This window comes from Cherax quadricarinatus, chromosome 10 (assembly GCF_038502225.1).
Source record: "Cherax quadricarinatus isolate ZL_2023a chromosome 10, ASM3850222v1, whole genome shotgun sequence".
Taxonomy (NCBI): Eukaryota; Metazoa; Arthropoda; class Malacostraca; order Decapoda; family Parastacidae; genus Cherax; species Cherax quadricarinatus.
The window spans coordinates 40170190-40188542 of record NC_091301.1 but is presented as its reverse complement, the minus strand read 5'-3'; positions in this window follow the sequence as shown (position 1 = coordinate 40188542).

Here is an 18353-nt window from a genome sequence, read left to right as displayed (position 1 = left end):
ACTGATGCAATGGTCGGAGAAGTGGCAGATGCAGTTTAATATAGACAAATGCAAAGTTCTAAATGTTGGACAGGAAAATAACCATGCCACATATAAACTAAATAATGTAGATCTTAATACTACTGATTGCGAAAAGGATTTAGGAGTTCTGGTTAGCAGTAATCTAAAACCAAGACAACAGTGCATTAGTGTTCGCAATAAAGCTAACAGAATTCTTGGCTTCATATCTAGAAGTATAAATAATAGAAGTCCTCAGGTTGTTCTTCAACTCTATATATCCTTGGTTAGGCCTCATTTAGACTATGCTGCTCAGTTCTGGTCACCGTATTACAGAATGGATATAAATGCTCTGGAAAACGTACAAAGGAGGATGACAAAGATGATCCCATGTATCAGAAATCTTCCCTATGAGGATAGACTGAGGGCCCTGAATCTGCACTCTCTCGAAAGGCGTAGAATTAGGGGGGATATGATCGAGGTGTATAAATGGAAAACAGGAATAAATAAAGGGGATGTAAATAGTGTGCTGAAAATTTCCAGCCAAGACAGGACTCGCAGCAATGGTTTCAAGTTGGAAAAATTCAGATTCAGGAAGGATATAGGAAAGCACTGGTTTGGTAATAGAGTTGTGGATGAATGGAACAAGCTCCCGAGTACAGTTATTGAGGCTAAAACGTTGTGTAGTTTGATAATTACGCCGATGTATGGAGATTTCTTTCGACCAGCAAGACGGCCATTTCGTGTCACCAGTGGGCCGACCTAGCCAAGCTAGCTACTCTCTTAAGCTTCTACCAGCCATTACATTATTCACTGGTCAGTCTCTTTGTATTAGTGTTTATCTGCTTATTTGCATCACTCCCGAGCGGTAGACCCAAGTTTGCAAAGTAAGCCAGCAACCAGTCTGTGGTGGGGGAGTCAGAACAACCCAGTCAGTCCAGCCTAGCCTACTCCATCCAGCTTTTGCTTGCCAAGCCAGCTTTCCACCCCTTCTGTGCTCATCGTGAGAAGTTATCAAGCTATTCTGTGTGAAGGGTTAAGATAAGCCAAGCCGCCCAGCAACTAACCCAGGTTTCTTACCCCAGTACTCAAGCAAGCCATGTGGTTACAGTCTTCATCGCTTGTGATTCAAGCTCCAAGCCATTCTGAGTGCTGGCTTAGAATATCTTCGCGCCAGTGTGGGTGTCCCCAGTGAGGCTTACGTCGTTCTTCCCATAGGCCCACTCACTCACCACGGGGTCGCCACTGCCCGGCCTGAGATGCCTCACTCAGCCATTCACCCACTCACCCAACCTCTACCACTGTTTTGGTACACTACTACGGGTTCCAGCACCATATTTTAAGGACCACATAGGGGGTCATGAGCTAGAGTGTGTTTAGTGCCACCATTGAAAGCCTCCTGTGTGAAGTCTATCGTCGATGTAAGCGCAATTCTATGATCACGTGAGGACAGTAGCCAGCCACGAGACATCATCAACACCTCCACCACCCTTCCACCTCATTCTTCATCAAGGCGTTACAGCTATATTATTTTTCATAGAGACATTTGCGAGTGTTGAGACATTTCTTTTGTGGTCCAGTGATTTTTCTTAGTGACATTCAGTGACTCTTGATTAGACTCAGTGTTTATTATATACTGTTTGCAATAATTTTTTTTCCCTTCTTAATTCAGTGTTAATTTCCATGCATTAATACATGTCTGTTGTGTTGTGCTTCTTTTTTTTATACACTTGAAGTAAGTACCTAGTGTTTTTCCTTTGTTGTGTGTGCAACCCAGACTAATGTGACAGATGCTGAAAACCCTCTTGACTCTGTACCCTCCACCTCAAATACTCAGTCAGATAATCAACCTGAATATCGTTACTCTTTGCGTACTCGACAAGTAATGAGAAACCCACAAGTATCTTTTGTAGATACTCGTTCAGATCTCCCTCAGTTAAGGTATGTGTTAGCCATTGCAGAGGAATTCGATCCTCCCAGAGATGATAACCATTCTGCATATGTAAACCTCACCCTCGCAGAATTGGGTTTAAATGTATATAGCCTGTATAACTAGATGTCCGAGATGAAGGAAATTGTCAACTGTTTGTTATTAACTGATCAGTTTTTTCAGAATTTTTTTTTTTTCGTGTTCACGTTCCCTTCATATTCTGAGAATTTGACAGTAATGATCTGAGTGCGCACCAGATGTCTTTGCTGTTAATTTCACCTTGAATATGTATATATTTATTCTTCCTCAGAATCCGTAGAGTGCATGAATACAGATCGATCGATCAATTCCATCCATATTGTACAATGAATTGTTCTTATAAGTCGTAATGCATTACGTTAAAAGTGATTACATTAAAACCCATTACGTAAAACTCATTATGTTAACATCCATTATGATACCATCCATTAGTTCTAAGTTATATGTCTTTGTTATTGTATAGAATCAGCCCAGAACCACCTGCCTGTTCAGCCTATAGTATAGTAATGTATGTCGAGACGACATACGTAACATGACCGAGCTGTCAGCATAGTTGCTGATCCCCCTTATATGTGTTGTATAGCGTATCATAGCACCATCCATGTGCTTTATATAGAAGATCCCTTTTAGGCCGAGTGACTGTTTGTCACGGGATGCGCATGTATACGTTCGTACCTCTGCCTCCCTCTCAGTCGGCGTGTAGACATAGGCAGGACAAGGCAGGCTGGGCTCCATCTCCCATTACCACAGTCTGACAATATAGCGTTACCATCCAACAAGTGTGTCTACCTTCAACCCTCAAATCTCCTTTAAGAGCCCCTACGACAGGGGGACAACATGGACCTGCTCCGCGTGGGTCAGTAGGCCTGTTGCAGTGTTCCTTTTATCTTATGTTCTTATGTTCTTATGTGAAAAAGTCTAACTAAAAATCAGTCAAGTGAGTTAGTCAGTAAATCAGTCCAGTCAGTCAGTCAATAAATCAGTCCAGTCAGTCAATAAATCAGTCAAGTCAGAGAGTCAGTAAATCAGTCAGTAAATCAGTCCAATCAGTCAGTAAATCAGTCAAGTCAGTCAGTCAGTTATTCATCACACAAACTCATTTATTTACCTCATTCTTTTTAATTGCAGAGTGATGTTTCATTAGGCCACAGGTTATCTCTTGTTTTATATCTCTATTTTCCTCGTTAACTCTAAGAATTAAACGCTTATATCTTTTCTTGCCACTTTCAGCAACACTGGTATGCCTACTGGGTGCCATGATTGCTTGACAGATACAAGATATGATAATTAAAAGATCAAAACACAATTCACAAACACAGCTAGCTCCTAAGACAGAATGGAACTGAACAGTATTCATGAAGGCTGGAATGTTTGTGGCGGGAGTGTTAGGATGGCAGGAGGTCTCTCCCACTGACCCACAACAAGGCGGCAGCTTGAGCTGGCAAAATTTTTTCCGTGCCGCAAATGGAACCATGTCAAGTTAATTTTACGAAGTGTTGTATAAAACTGTCCTGCAAATTTTCAATAGTGTAATAACCAAAACGTGGCAAATAAATCCGAGTAATATAACGGTCTACTGTATATCATTAACAGAACTGCGGCTTCGTCAGGACTCAATCCTGTGTTTCCATGCCCAGCCCTGAGTGAACTGAACAAAGAACGCATCACTCTATCCACTGGACCACCATCCTTAAACACCAGGCGAACAGCAGTACTGACCGTGTTATCCTGATGCAAGGACATTCGTAGTCTTGGAGCCTCAGATACTAATTTCAACCTCATCCTGTTTGGTGTACCAACCTTCATGAGCAGTCTATATATCAATGAAATCACGAATAGGTAAAACTGGTCAGTTAACAAGAACTCATTTAAAATTAAACCCTTTCTAAAAAAAATTCTTATACATTTAAAGACATATTTTTTTCATATATGTTAATGTAAAAATTAATAATTTTGTACCAAAAGAACCTAAGAAAACTTACCTAACCTTATTATAACAAGCACAATTTAACTTAATGCAACTAAATATATTTAAGATAAGTTTACAGCAATTTAATAATAAACAAACAGTGAAATATATTTTTTGTCGTTAGGTTCAGAATGATTTCTGCGAAATTGTTGGATACACAAATTTTTGCTTGCCTTATTCAGCAAGAAGAGTATTGGTATATAAGCCAGAATTGAAAGTTTTACCTATTAAGCACGACATATATATATATATATATATATATATATATATATATATATATATATATATATATATATATATATATATATATATAAGCATTGTCTCTACGTCCACAGCAGGACTCGAACCTGCAAACTTTGTATCAGAGTCCACAGTACTTTACCACGGAGCCAGATCCCAGTATGTAATTTCGCCTGTTTGCTAATTGTACACACACACACACACACACACACACACACAGATATATATATATATATATATATATATATATATATATATATATATATATATATATATATATATATATATATATATATATATATATATATGCAATAAGATCACAGTAAACAGGTGATTTTAAATTATGCAAAACAACCACTGTGAAAGAGTAGTGAAATTCCAAGCGCATTCGTGACTACTCACATTGTCAAGGAACTAGGAAAGTAATACATCAAAGGAAGGCAATTAAAGAGCTTAGACTACACCTCACAGTCAACCCCCACAACAAACACCTAACACGCGACAATACCGGACTCATAATATATATATATATATATATATATATATATATATATATATATATATATATATATATATATATATATATATATATATATATATATGCAAAACAACCACTCTGAAAGAATAGAGAAATTCCAAGCGCTTTCGGGGCTACTCACATTATCAAGGAACTAGATAGTTCCTTGATAATGTGAGTAGTCACGAAAGCGCTTGGAATTTCTCTATTCTTTCACAGTGGTTGTTTTGCATATTCTGAAATCACCTGTTTATTGTGATCTTATTGCATATATATATATATATATATATATATATATATATATATATATATATATATATATATATATATATATATATATATATATATATATATATATATATATATATATATATATATATATATATATATATATATATATATATATATATCACACACACACACTCTACAACTCGAGCCGTGGTCCATGCATATAGACAGTCCAGAAACGTGCGTACAACTGAGTCACAGAGTTTACAAACATTATGAGTGAACAACCAGTAGCAGTCCAGTGACATGGTCACATCAGTCGCCATCAACTGTAACGGTGACCAGTGGCCTGGTGGCAAAAGCTCTCGCTTTACACGGTGAGGGGTCCGGGTTCGATTCCCGGTTAGGGTTGAAAGACTGGACGTGTTTCCTTACACCGGTTGCCCATGTTCACACATCAGTAAAATGAGCACCTGGGTGTTAGTCGACGGGTGTAGGTTGTATCCTGGGACAAAACTGTCCTAATTTGCCCGAAATGCTCTGCATAACAAGCGGCTTTGTATATAGTACTATGTCATTGATGTCAGCTAGGCCTGTATACCTTGTATATGTACTTGTAGAAATAAAGATATATTACTGCTTCACCCCTCACTCCCGTTTTACAACTTACAACACCTCCTGCAATCCTCACACCCATCCTACCCAAGCTTCTTACATCCCACCTCTACCGTCCTACATCCCACACCACCCTACAACAACCCCCCTCCCATCAGGAGCAGCGATGGACCTTCTCAGGAAGAGTTGTAACAACAATTTTAATATTCTCTCCAGGAACGTTGCCAGCCCACTACACTAAGCAGAAAAAATGTAATAATTTAAATTATTCACATTTTTTCCTTCTAGTTTCTCGCTGACAAACGAAACGTTGATCATGTAGATGAACAATACTGTGTTCTCAATTTTGTATTGTATATTATATATGTATGAAGCCGTAAATTTTGTGGGTTAGTCAGCAGGAGGAGCGAAGGAGGACCTATTTTCCGTCCGTTTATGAAGACCCTGTCTGTGATCAGTACGTTCACTCGTTATTACCGAACAAGACTGAGGATGTACGGCAGCCTCTCAAGAATATTTGACGAACTCTTAAAACTAATATTCGTGAAAACACTCGGCTTCTTTCTTGAAAATGACTAATGAGATCAAATTACACTGGCAAATTGGGCATGAGGACGAAGAAACAGGTTGCTTAAGGATATTTTATTCGAGAAACGTTTAACTCTGTTGAAAACTTAATAAAACTCTGTATAGAGCGAAAAGTTTTCCCGATAAAACCTGTTATATATATATATATATATATATATATATATATATATATATATATATATATATATATATATATATATATATATATATATATATATATATATATATATATATATATATATATATATATATATATATATATATATATACCGTTCTTCTTCCAGAATAAGGGAAGCAAAAATTTGTGAATACAATAATTTCCCCAAAATCATTCTGAACCTAACGAGAAAAAAATATTTCATTCTTTTTGTTTATTATTAAATTATTGTAAGTTTATCTAAAACGTATTTATTAGTTGGATTAGGCCAAATTAAATTGTGCTGTTTATAATAAGGTTAGATAAGCTTTCTAAGGTTCTTTTGGTACAAAATTATTAATTTTTACATTAACATAAATGAAAAAAAAATATATCTTTAAACGTATAAGAAAATTTTTTTTAGAAAGGACTTAATTTTAAATGAGTTCTTGCTAATTGACTAATTTTACCTATTCTTCATGACATATGTATATTCATTTCACCTATTTTCAAAGCCCGAAAAATAATATGCCCAAGAATACGGTAGAATTTTGTGCTAGACCCTTTTTATTTATCATGTGAGCGAGCCTGACAGTACACCATGCACAGTACGTCTCCACGGCTGTCAAACTTAGTATCAGTTCACTGCTCATGAGAGCTGCGTCCTGTCAGGTACGTCACCTCATCACCACTATCAGGTTCAACCGGCATCAAGTGACGTGTGTCTATTGAATTCCAGCTTCAACATATTACCTGCGGCCGAGGATAGCATCACCGCTAAGGAAAAACTTATTAACTTGAAGGATACTCTCCCTGTAGTGACACAGTAACCTGTGAGAGGTTGTCAGTACTCCAGTAGAGTTGGGACACTGTAGCAACAACCCATCACCAGTGATAAAATGACTGAAGAAAACATAAGAACTTTTATTACTAGAGGTACACAACGTTTCGTCTACATATAATAAACTTTCTCAAGTGGACGAAACGTTGTATACGTTTAATAATAAAGGGTCTTTTGTTTTCTTGAGCCTTTTTATAATTGCAACAAGAGAGGTCAGTGTGTGGGTGCTAGTGTCTCATGGTACTCAAACTTAAGGTTACGTGAGAATTGATGCCCTATACAGTATCTGACTGGATAATTGATCTTATTATTTTATTGTGTATTGCTCTGGATGTCGAGTATTTTATTTCCATTTAGTGAATGTTCATACTATTCACTTTTGGACTCAGTGTTTGACATTTAACAGTCATACAAGGACCTGCATGGAGCTGCTATTTTTTTTTGTTATTAATACGTATCCTCAAGGGAATATCTATAGTGGGTGTCGAGTTATTTAATCTTGTTCTGTTTCATTTTTTTTTGTTTCCGAGTCATAGTCTGAGAAAGGTATTTCTGATCGGCTTCAAGTGTGTATTATATTTACAGGAAAATTCGGATTTTAGTTACGTTGCCTAAGTGCCTCTTAATTTTCTACAACCAACTGTGATATTGGTTTCCATACGATAACTAGAGAATGATTCTTCTGATCGGTTTTATACTTTCATTGCCAATGTATCGTGCCTAGAGGAATATTGTGATTATTAATGGACAGTGTATGTGCAATTTTGCTAATTTTAATAAAAAAAATACGTAGTGTATATTTTGGATTGTTGGGTAAAAGGGTTATAAGGAGTAGCGGGATACCATCCAGTGTTGACGAAGCTACCACAACACTGCAGGTTCTTACCTCTGTCTCTGGCTGGCCAAAGTGTGTGAAGTTCGTACGAAAGTCAGTGTTTTGAGTGCACCACATTTTCTTCTTTAGGAAAAACGAGTAAGACTGTGATGACAATCATAATGATGAGAGCTTGTGTGATGACAGTCATAATGATGACAACTTAAAAATCTGACTACAAGCTTGTGCAAAATCAGTTATCAATGTTCGTTACAGATCTAATACAAATGTGTCAGTCTCTCCACATATAAATGTGTTAATAACTTACTTCATGTATCAACTGGTATAACTACGTCTGCATGTTTACCTCTGTGTTTATTATATTTCTAATTTATATATTTCTTGTCAAAGTTATTTATGTGTAATAAAACTCATCCCTCTCTCCCTCCGTCCGTCTCTCCGTCCGTCTCTCCGTCCGTCCCTCCGTCCGTCTCTCCGTCCGTCTCTCCGTCCGTCCCTCCGTCCGTCACTCCGTCCGTCTCTCCGTCCGTCCCTCCGTCCGTCCCTCCGTCCGTCTCTCCGTCCGTCTCTCCGTCCGTCCCTCCGTCCGTCTCTCCGTCCATCCCACCGTCCGTCCCTCCGTCCATCCTTCCCACCCTCCCTCCCTCCGTATCCCCCACCCTCCGTCCCTCCGTCCTTCCGTCCCTCCGTCCTTCCGTTCCTCCGTCCTTCCGTCCCTCCGTCCTTCCGTCCCTCCGTCCGTCCTTCCCACCCTCCCTCCGTCCGTCCCTCCGTCCGTCCTTCCCACCCTGCGTCCGTCCGTCCCTCAGTCCGTCCTTCCTTCCCTTCGTCCCTCCCTCCGACCGTCCGTCCCTCTGTCCGTCCCTCCGTCCATCCGTCCCTCAGTCCGTCCTTCCTTCCCTTCGTCCCTCTCTCCGTCCGTCCGTCCCTCTGTGCGTCCCTCTGTCCATCCGTCCCTCAGTCCGTCCCACCGTCTCTCCGTCCCTCCCTCCCTCCAATGTTTATAATCAAAGACATTTAAATTTGAAGAAAATAAAACTTCTGTTAAATTACTCGAGTTTCTTCACTAAACTATAACACGATTAAGCTGTTATGAAACTATTTTTAAATTTTTCCTGAAGAGATTCTTTCCTTGTCACGAGTGACTCTGTAGTGTTGGCAGTAGTGGAGGTCAGGAGGAGACTACACTGTAGTGTTGGCAGCAGTGGAGGCCAGGAGGAGACTACACTGTAGTGTTGGCAGCAGTGGAGGCCAGGAGGAGACTACACTGTAGTGTTGGCAGCAGTGGAGGCCAGGAGGAAACTACACTGTAGTGTTGGCAGCAGTGGAGGCCAGGAGGAGACTACACTGTAGTGTTGGCAGCAGTGGAGGCCATGAGGAGACTACACTGTAGTGTTGGCAGCAGTGGAGGCCAGGAGGAGACTACACTGTAGTGTTGGCAGCAGCGGAGGTCAGGAGGAGACTACACTGTAGTGTTGGCAGCAGCGGAGGTCAGGAGGAGACTACACTGTAGTGTTGGCAGCAGCGGAGGTCAGGAGGAGACTACACTGTAGTGTTGGCAGCAGCGGAGGTCAGGAGGAGACTACACTGTAGTGTTGGCAGCAGCAGAGGTCAGGAGGAGACTAGACTGTAGTGTTGGCAGCAGTGGAGGTCAGGAGGAGACTACACTGTAGTGTTGGCAGCAGCGGAGGTCAGGAGGAGACTACACTGTAGTGTTGGCAGCAGCGGAGGTCAGGAGGAGACTACACTGTAGTGTTGGCAGCAGCGGAGGTCAGGAGGAGACTACACTGTAGTGTTGGCAGCAGCGGAGGTCAGGAGGAGACTACACTGTAGTGTTGGCAGCAGCGGAGGTCAGGAGGAGACTACACTGTAGTGTTGGCAGCAGCGGAGGTCAGGAGGAGACTACACTGTAGTGTTGGCAGCAGCAGAGGTCAGGAGGAGACTAGACTGTAGTGTTGGCAGCAGTGGAGGTCAGGAGGAGACTACACTGTAGTGTTGGCAGCAGCGGAGGTCAGGAGGAGACTACACTGTAGTGTTGGCAGCAGTGGAGGTCAGGAGGAGACTACACTGTAGTGTTGGCAGCAGCGGAGGTCAGGAGGAGACTACACTGTAGTGTTGGCAGCAGCGGAGGTCAGGAGGAGACTACACTGTAGTGTTGGCAGCAGCGGAGGTCAGGAGGAGACTACACTGTAGTGTTGGCAGCAGCGGAGGCCAGGAGGAGACTACACTGTAGTGTTGGCAGCAGCGGAGGTCAGGAGGAGACTACACTGTAGTGTTGGCAGCAGCGGAGGTCAGGAGGAGACTACACTGTAGTGTTGGCAGCAGTGGAGGCCAGGAGGAGACTACTCTGTAGTGTTGGCAGCAGCGGAGGCCAGGAGGAGACTACACTGTAGTGTTGGCAGCAGCGGAGGTCAGGATGAGACTACACTGTAGTGTTGGCAGCATCGGAGGTCAGGAGGAGACTACACAGTAGTGTTGGCAGCAGCGGAGGTCAGGAGGAGACTACACCTGCGGACCTACACAAAAACTCTCATATCCGTCATTGATGTGGTCAGGATACAAGAGTGGGTGTGCGGGCAGTGTTTCTTACTCTCAGATTGCAACAAGTCTTTAATCTTACTTATACAGTAAGAGTAACTAGTAATCTTTTCAACTGGGAGTGTCTGAAAACGATTTAAAACAATATATATATATATATATATATATATATATATATATATATATATATATATATATATATATATATATATATATATATATATATATATATATATATATATATATATATATTTATTTATATATAAATGACAGTGGCGGCGCCAAGCGTAACTTGTGGGGAGAATTTGAGTGCATATAATTGTGTCAGCCCTCCACATTAAAAGTAATAATAACATAGTTTCCAAACAAACAAAGCTTCCTTCCCTCCCCCAGTATAACAGGTCTGGTGTCACCATGTATACTGACCAACATTCTCACCACTCAGTCGCTGAACTGACAATAGGATGATATTTAGGGTGGGTCAGATATCGGTGTATAAAACTGAGCAGGTCACCTGCACTTGTCAACCGATCCACAAACCTTCACTTACTAATAGTTGATCTGCGGTTGTAAACAAAAGTATTTTTAAGAAGTTACTGCAGTATGAAATAAGAACTCTGTCTCTTAGTATGTCAGTTCAGACACTATTTAAGAGCTCAATAATCTCGTGAAAATTAAAAACTCTGTAAGAACACGAGATTTTTATTCTATTAAATTTCTCCACAATCCTCTAAGATTTTTTTATATTGTATTTTTTAAATTCCAAATTGATAAAGCAATTAATTCTATTTAACTGAAAAACTGGCACATATAGCGACCAAATTCAATATAAAATATTTCTAATTAAGATACACCAGCGCGTTTTAAGCCGACCTGAAGAGACATTCTCTAGTTAGTACATATAAACCAGTGGATGTAATAAAAGTGGCAGTATAAAATATACACAACTCACAGTAAAACCCAGAGTTTCTTTCACTAAACCCATTAACGCTAAAAGTCTGAAGCCTATAAAAAAAAAACATTTTCTAGCAATTGCCGTGAATCCAAAAATTCCAATTTTTTTTAATTATTAATATTTCGAATTTGCACCTAAACAGTCTAAACTTATGGGGCGTCAAACTTCTCACATAATACATCAACGTCAATATTTTGAAGCCGTTAACATAAGATATTCTTTAATTAGTGAATGGAAATTAATATCCCCGACACTGCTGGAAACACTGTGTGTGTTTCCTTGTACCTGTTTACCTAGCAGTAAGTAGGTACCTGGGTGTTAGTCGACTGGTGTGGGTCGTATCCTGGGGGACAAAATTAATCCAAGTTGCCCGAAATGCTTTGCATAACCAGGGGCTTCTATGTAGTATGTCATTGAAGTCAGCTAGGTCTGTATAAGTTGTATCATGTATTCGTAGAAACAAAGATTATTATTATTATTATTATTATTATTATTATTATTATTATTTATTGAATACAATTCAGAAATCGGGACACATGGAGTCCAATTACAAAGCGAATCTTTCTCTCTGGAAAACACACCAGGCTGAAGACTTGAAGCTGATCATAAAAGTCATTCTCTAGTTATCGCATAGATTCCTATGATTCTTAATAGATGAAAAAAAAAAAACTTATTGAATACTATCTTGGCTGTAAGATGCATCAGCTATGAAAAAGTGAAGTCATTCAGCAGAGGAAAACTTAAATATATTTAACGTGATTAAAAGGGTATCAGAATTTAACACTATTTTACACGTAAGACTGACAGTTGTGCATGTATACACTTGAAGTGTACTCTCCGTTGTCGCCGAATTAGGAGGCAACTTTTTTGCACTTTTGAAGCTACGCCACTTAGGCTTTTGAAAGTTATCGGTGTCCTTCAAGACCGCTGGGAATGGGTTCAACAGCACTGGTCATAAAGCGTCTGCACATGACAACTGATCGTAGAATCTTGGCCAGATTACTGTACACTGAAAACAGTGAAGCCGAGTGGATAAAGACTTCTCGTGTTATGAGCGAAACAAAAGCCAAAACTTAGATGAAGGAAAAAAAATAGAAAAAAAATTCAGGCAACCACTTGGAGGGAATACTTAACAACAGTCTGTCTCCAGTTACTACGAGCTGTTCCAGTTAATAATAGCCTGTCTCCACGTACGAAGAGCTTGTGAAGTAAATAATGGTTGTTGCCAGACCTTGTGAATTTAATAATAACCTGTCTCTGGTTAAGACCTTGTGAAATTAATAATAGTCTGTCTTTCATTATTAAGACCTTGTGAAGTTAATAACAGCCCGTCTTTGGTTACTAAGACCTGGTTAAGTCAACAGTAACCAGTCTCTGATTACTAAGACCTGGTGAAGCTAACAGTAACCTGTCTCTGGTTACTAAGACCTGGCCAGGCCGGATTTACTCTTAAAGCAACAAGAATGTCAGGGAAAATATGATTTTAGTTATCGCCAAAAATAAAGTCAATCATCACAATTATGTTGCTGTAATTCAATAAGGAAACACTTCCTGAAAATTTTGAGACGTTCCTTTTCTTATAGGCTCGGGTAGACTGGGTTAAGCTATGTTGCAGAGGCTTATAAAAGAGGCATACTAAACCACAGACAAAGGTGAGAAAAAAAACTCAGTATGTCTAGCAATAAGCTTCCAAATCTCAATTTTTATCATTCACTTTAACCCGTCTGTCTAGCGGTACGTAAACGGAGGATCGAATTTCCACCACTCCTTGAGCTGAGTTACCCACATGGTTATAGCGCTTCGTAGTAATTAAACATCGGTTTCTCTTAATGAAGTACCTGCTTGCCTTTAATAAAGTACCTGCTTGCTCATAATAAAGTACCTGCTTGCCTTTAATAAAGTACGTGCTTGCTCTTAATAAATAAATAAAGTACCTGCTTGCTCGTAATAAAGTACCTGCTTGCCTTTAATAAAGTACCTGGTTGCTCTTAATAAAGTACCTGCTTGCTCTTAATAAAGTACATGCTTGCTCGTAATAAAGTGCCTGCTTGCCTTTAATAAAGTACCTGCTTGCTCTTAATAAAGTACCTGCTTGCTCGTAATAAAGTACCTGCTTGCTCGTAATAAAGTACCTGCTTGCTCTTAATAAAGTACATGCTTGTTCTTAATAAAGTACCTGCTAGCTCGTAATAAAGTACCTGGTTGCTCTTAATAAAGTACCTGGTTGCTCTTATTAAAGAACCTGCTTGTCTTTAATAAAGTACCTGCTTGCTCTTAATAAAGTACCTGCTTGCCTTTAATAAAGTACCTGCTTGCTCTTAATAAAGTACCTGCTTTCTTAATAAAGTACTCTTGCTCGTAATAATAAAGTACCTACTTGCTCTGGTTGCCTTTAATAAAATACCTGCTTGCTCTTAATAAAGTACCTGCTTGCTCTTAATAAAGTACCTGCTTGCCTTTGCCTTTAATAATAAAGTACCTGCTTGCTCTTAATAAAGTACATGCTTGTTCTTAATAAAGTACCTGCTAGCTCGTAATAAAGTACCTGCTCTTAATAAAGTACCTGGTTGCTCTTATTAAAGAACCTGCTTGTCTTTAATAAAGTACCTGCTTGCTCTTAATAAAGTACCTGCTTGCCTTTAATAAAGTACCTGCTTGCTCTTAATAAAGTACCTGCTTGATCTTAATAAAGTACCTGCTTGCTCTTAATAAAGTACCTGCTTGCTCTTAATAAAGTACCTGCTTGCCTTTAATAAAGTACCTGCTTGATCTTAATAAAGTACCTGCTTGCTCTTAATAAAGTACCTGCTTGCCTTTAATAAAGTACCTGCTTGCTCTTAATAAAGTACCTGCTTGCTCTTAATAAAGTACCTGCTTGCCTTTTATAAAGTACCTGCTTGATCTTAATAAAGTACCTGCTTGCTCTTAATAAAGTACCTGCTTGCTCTTAATAAAGTACCTGCTTGCTCTTAATCTGCTTGCCTTTAATAAAGTACCTGCTTGATCTTAATAAAGTACCTGCTTGCTCTTAATAAAGTACCTGCTTGATCTCTTAATAAAGTACCTGCTTGCTCTTAATAAAGTACCTGCTTGCTCTTAATAAAGTACCTGCTTGCTCTTAATAAAGTACCTGCTTGCTCTTAATAAAGTACCTGCTTGCTCTTAATAAAGTACCTGCTTGCTCTTAATAAAGTACCTGCTTGCTCTTAATAAAGTACCTGCTTGCTCTTAATAAAATACCTGCTTGCGCGTAATAAAGTCTGTTAGCAGGTAATAAAATCTGTCTTCTAAGTTTCACGTTGGAATTGGAATAAAATACCGACAAGTTGAGGATTAAAACACATGTGCATCAGTTAGTATCTTTATTGATGAAACGTTTCACCTACACCGTAGGTTTCTTCAGTCAAATACAGATGCAGAAAAAGTATTTGAGGTGATCAGTCCCTCAGCCATCAGGGTTGGTGGATTTATTTCATCATCTTTATTTCACTACTACTGTTGCCTCTGTATTTGACTGAAGAAGTCTACTGCACTCATCTAGTTGAGGTTGCAGGGGTCGAGTCCTAGCTCCTGGCGCCTGTGTAGGCGAAACATTTCAACATTAAAGACACTATGGAAATATAAACACAAATGCAGTATAATGTGATCCTTTATTGACAACGTTTCACCCACACAGTGGGCTTTTTCAAGTCACACACGGATCTACGTGGGGTTGGAAGGTACGGGAGTATTTATAGTTAGGTTCAGAATGTTGAGGTCAGGTGGAGAATGCTGCATCTGATGATCTACCGGGTGGGGTTATAGAGTCTTGGGTAGCTTGGCAGGGGTATTGGACAAGTTGTGAGTAGACCTTCTGCAGTGTTCTATGTTCTTATGTGGGATAGCGATGAAGAAGTTTCTTGGCGAGTGGTTCAGCTATGTTATAGAAGCCGTTGTTCTGGTTGAAATTGTTGGTTATAGAGATAAGCGATCGCATTATACTGCATTTGTGTTTATATTTCCATTGTGTCGGTATTTTATACCATTTTCCATTAAAGACACTAACTGTTGCACATGTGTCTTAATCCTCAACTAAGTTTAATAAAAAGTTGCTGGTAAAAAAAATTAGTCCTGCTTCAAAATGTTTACAGTGTCAAATTTCTTCATTTTCTCTCATACTTGTCTTATTAGCATCAATGTTGACACTATAAACACGAGGTGAAGTTGCTCTCACTCGCTTTAGGCAGGCTGACAGGCAGGCAGGTAGGCAGGCAGGCTGGCAGGCAGGCTGGCAGGCAGGCAGGCAGGCAGGCAGATAGGCAGGCAGGCAGGCAGGCAGGCAGGTAGGCAGGCAGGCAGGCAGGTAGGCAGGCAGGCAGGCAGGTAGGCAGGCAGGCAGGCAGGCAGGCAGGCAGGCAGGCAGGCAGGCAGGCAGGCAGGCAGGCAGGCAGGCAGGCAGGCAGGCAGGCTGGCAGGCAGGCAGGCAGGCAGGCAGGAAGACAGGCAGGCAGGCAGGCAGGCAGGCAGGCAGGCAGGTAGGCTGACAGGCAGGCAGGCAGGCAGGCAGGCAGGCAGGCAGGCAGGCAGGCTGGTAGGCAGGCAGGCAGGCAGGCAGGCAGGCAGGCAGGCAGGCTGGCAGGCAGGCAGGCTGGCAGGCAGGAAAGAAGCCAGGCAGGCAGGTAGGCAGGCAGGCAGGCAGGCAGGCAGGTAGGCTGACAGGCAGGCAGGCTGGCAGGCAGGCAGGCAGGCAGGCAGACAGGCTGGCAGGCTGGCAGGCAGGCAGGCAGGCAGGCAGGCAGGCAGGCAGCCAGGCAGGCAGGTAAGCAGGCAGGCAGGCTGGTAGGCAGGCAGGCAGGCAGGCAGGCAGGCAGGCAGGCAGGCAGGCAGGCAGGCAGGCAGGCAGGCAGGCTGGCAGGCAGGCAGGCAGGCAGGCTGGCAGGCTGGCAGGCAGGCAGGCAGGCTGGCAGGCAGGCAGGCAGGCAGGCAGGCAGGCAGGCAGGTAAGCAGGCAGGCAGGCAGGCAGGCAGGCAGGCAGGCAGGTAAGCAGGCAGGCAGGCAGGCAGGCAGGCAGGCAGGCAGGCAGGCAGGCAGGCAGGCAGGCAGGCAGGCAGGCAGGCAGGCAGGCATGCAGGCAGGCAGGCAGGCAGGCAGGCAGGCAGGCAGGCAGGCAGGCAGGCAGGCAGACAGGCAGGCAGGCAAGCAGGCAGGCAGGCAGGCAGGCAGGCAGGCAGGCAGGCAGGCAGGCAGGCTGGCAGGCAGGCAGGCAGGCAGGCAGGCAGGCAGGCAGGCAGGCAGGCAGGCAGGCAGGCAGGCAGGCAGGCAGGCAGGCAGGCAGGCAGGCAGGCAGGCAGGCAGGCAGGCAGGCAGGCAGGCAGGCAGGCAGGCAGGCAGGCAGGCAGGCAGGCAGGCAGGTAGGCAGGCAGGCAGGCAGGCAGGCAGGTAGGCAGGCAGGCAGGCAGGCAGGCAGGCAGGCAGGCAGGTAGGCAGGCAGGTAGGCAGGCAGGCAGGCTGGGAGGCAGGCAGGCAGTCAGTCAGGCAGGCAGGCAGGTAGGCAGGCAGGCAGGCAGGCAGGCAGGCAGGCAGGCAGGCAGGCAGGCAGGCAGGCAGGCAGGCAGGCAGGCAGGCAGGCAGGCAGGCAGGCAGGCAGGCAGGCAGGCAGGCAGGCAGGCAGGCAGGCAGGCTGGCAGGCAGGTAAGCAGGCAGGCAGGCAGGTAGGCTGGCAGGCAGGCAGCCAGGCAGGCAGGCAGGCAGGCAGGTAGGCAGGCAGGCAGGCAGGTAGGCAGGCAGGCAGGCAGGTAGGCAGGCAGGCAGGCAGACAGACAGGCAGGCAGGCAGGCAGGCAGGCAGGCAGGCAGGCAGGCTGGCAGGCAGGCAGGCAGGCTGGCAGGCAGGTAAGCAGGCAGGCAGGCAGGTAGGCTGGCAGGCAGGCAGGCAGGCAGGCAGGCAGGTAGGCAGGCAGGCAGGCAGGTAGGCAGGCAGGCAGGCAGGCAGGCAGGCAGGCAGGCAGGCAGGCTGGCAGGCAGGCAGGCTGGCAGGCAGGTACGCAGGCAGGCAGGCAGGTAGGCTGGCAGGCAGGCAGGCAGGCAGGCAGACAGACAGGCAGGCAGGCAGGCAGGATGGCAGGCAGGCAGGCAGGCAGGCAGGCAGGATGGCAGGCAGGATGGCAGGCAGGCAGGCAGGCAGGCAGGCAGGCAGGCAGGCAGGTAAGCAGGCAGGCAGGCTGGTAGACAGGCAGGCAGGCAGGCAGGCAGGCAGGCAGGCAGGCAGGCAGACAGGCAGGCAGACAGGCAGGCAAGCAGGCAGGCAGGTAAGCAGGCAGGCAGGTAAGCAGGCAGGCAGGCAGGCTGGCAGGCAGGCAGCCAGGTAAGCAGGCAGGCAGGCAGGCAGGCTGGCAGGCAGGCAGGCAGGCAGGCAGGCAGGCAGGCAGGCAGGCAGGCAGGCAGGCAGGCAGGCATGCAGGCAGGTAAGCAGGCAGGCAGGCAGGCAGGCTGGCAGGCAGGCAGGCAGGCAGGCAGGCAGGCAGGCAGGTAAGCAGGCAGGCAGGCAGGCAGGCAGGCAGGCAGGCAGGCAGGCAGGCAGGCAGGCAGGCAGGCAGGCAGGCAGGCAGGCAGGCAGGCACGCAGGCAGGCAGGCAGGCAGGCAGGCTGGCAGGCAGGCAGACAGGCTGGCAGGCAGGCAGGCAGGCAGGCAGGCAGGCAGGCTGGTAGGCAGGCAGGCTGGCAGTCAGTCAGGCAGGCAGGCAGGCAGGCAGGCAGGCAGGCAGGCAGGCAGGCAGGCAGGCAGGCAGGCAGGCAGGCAGGCAGGCAGGCAGGCAGGCAGAGAGGCTGGCAGGCAGGCAGGCAGGCAGGCAGGCTGGTAGGCAGGCAGGCAGGCAGGCAGGCAGGCAGGCAGGCAGGCAGGCAGTCAGTCAGTCAGGCAGGCAGGCAGGCAGGCAGTCAGGCAGGCA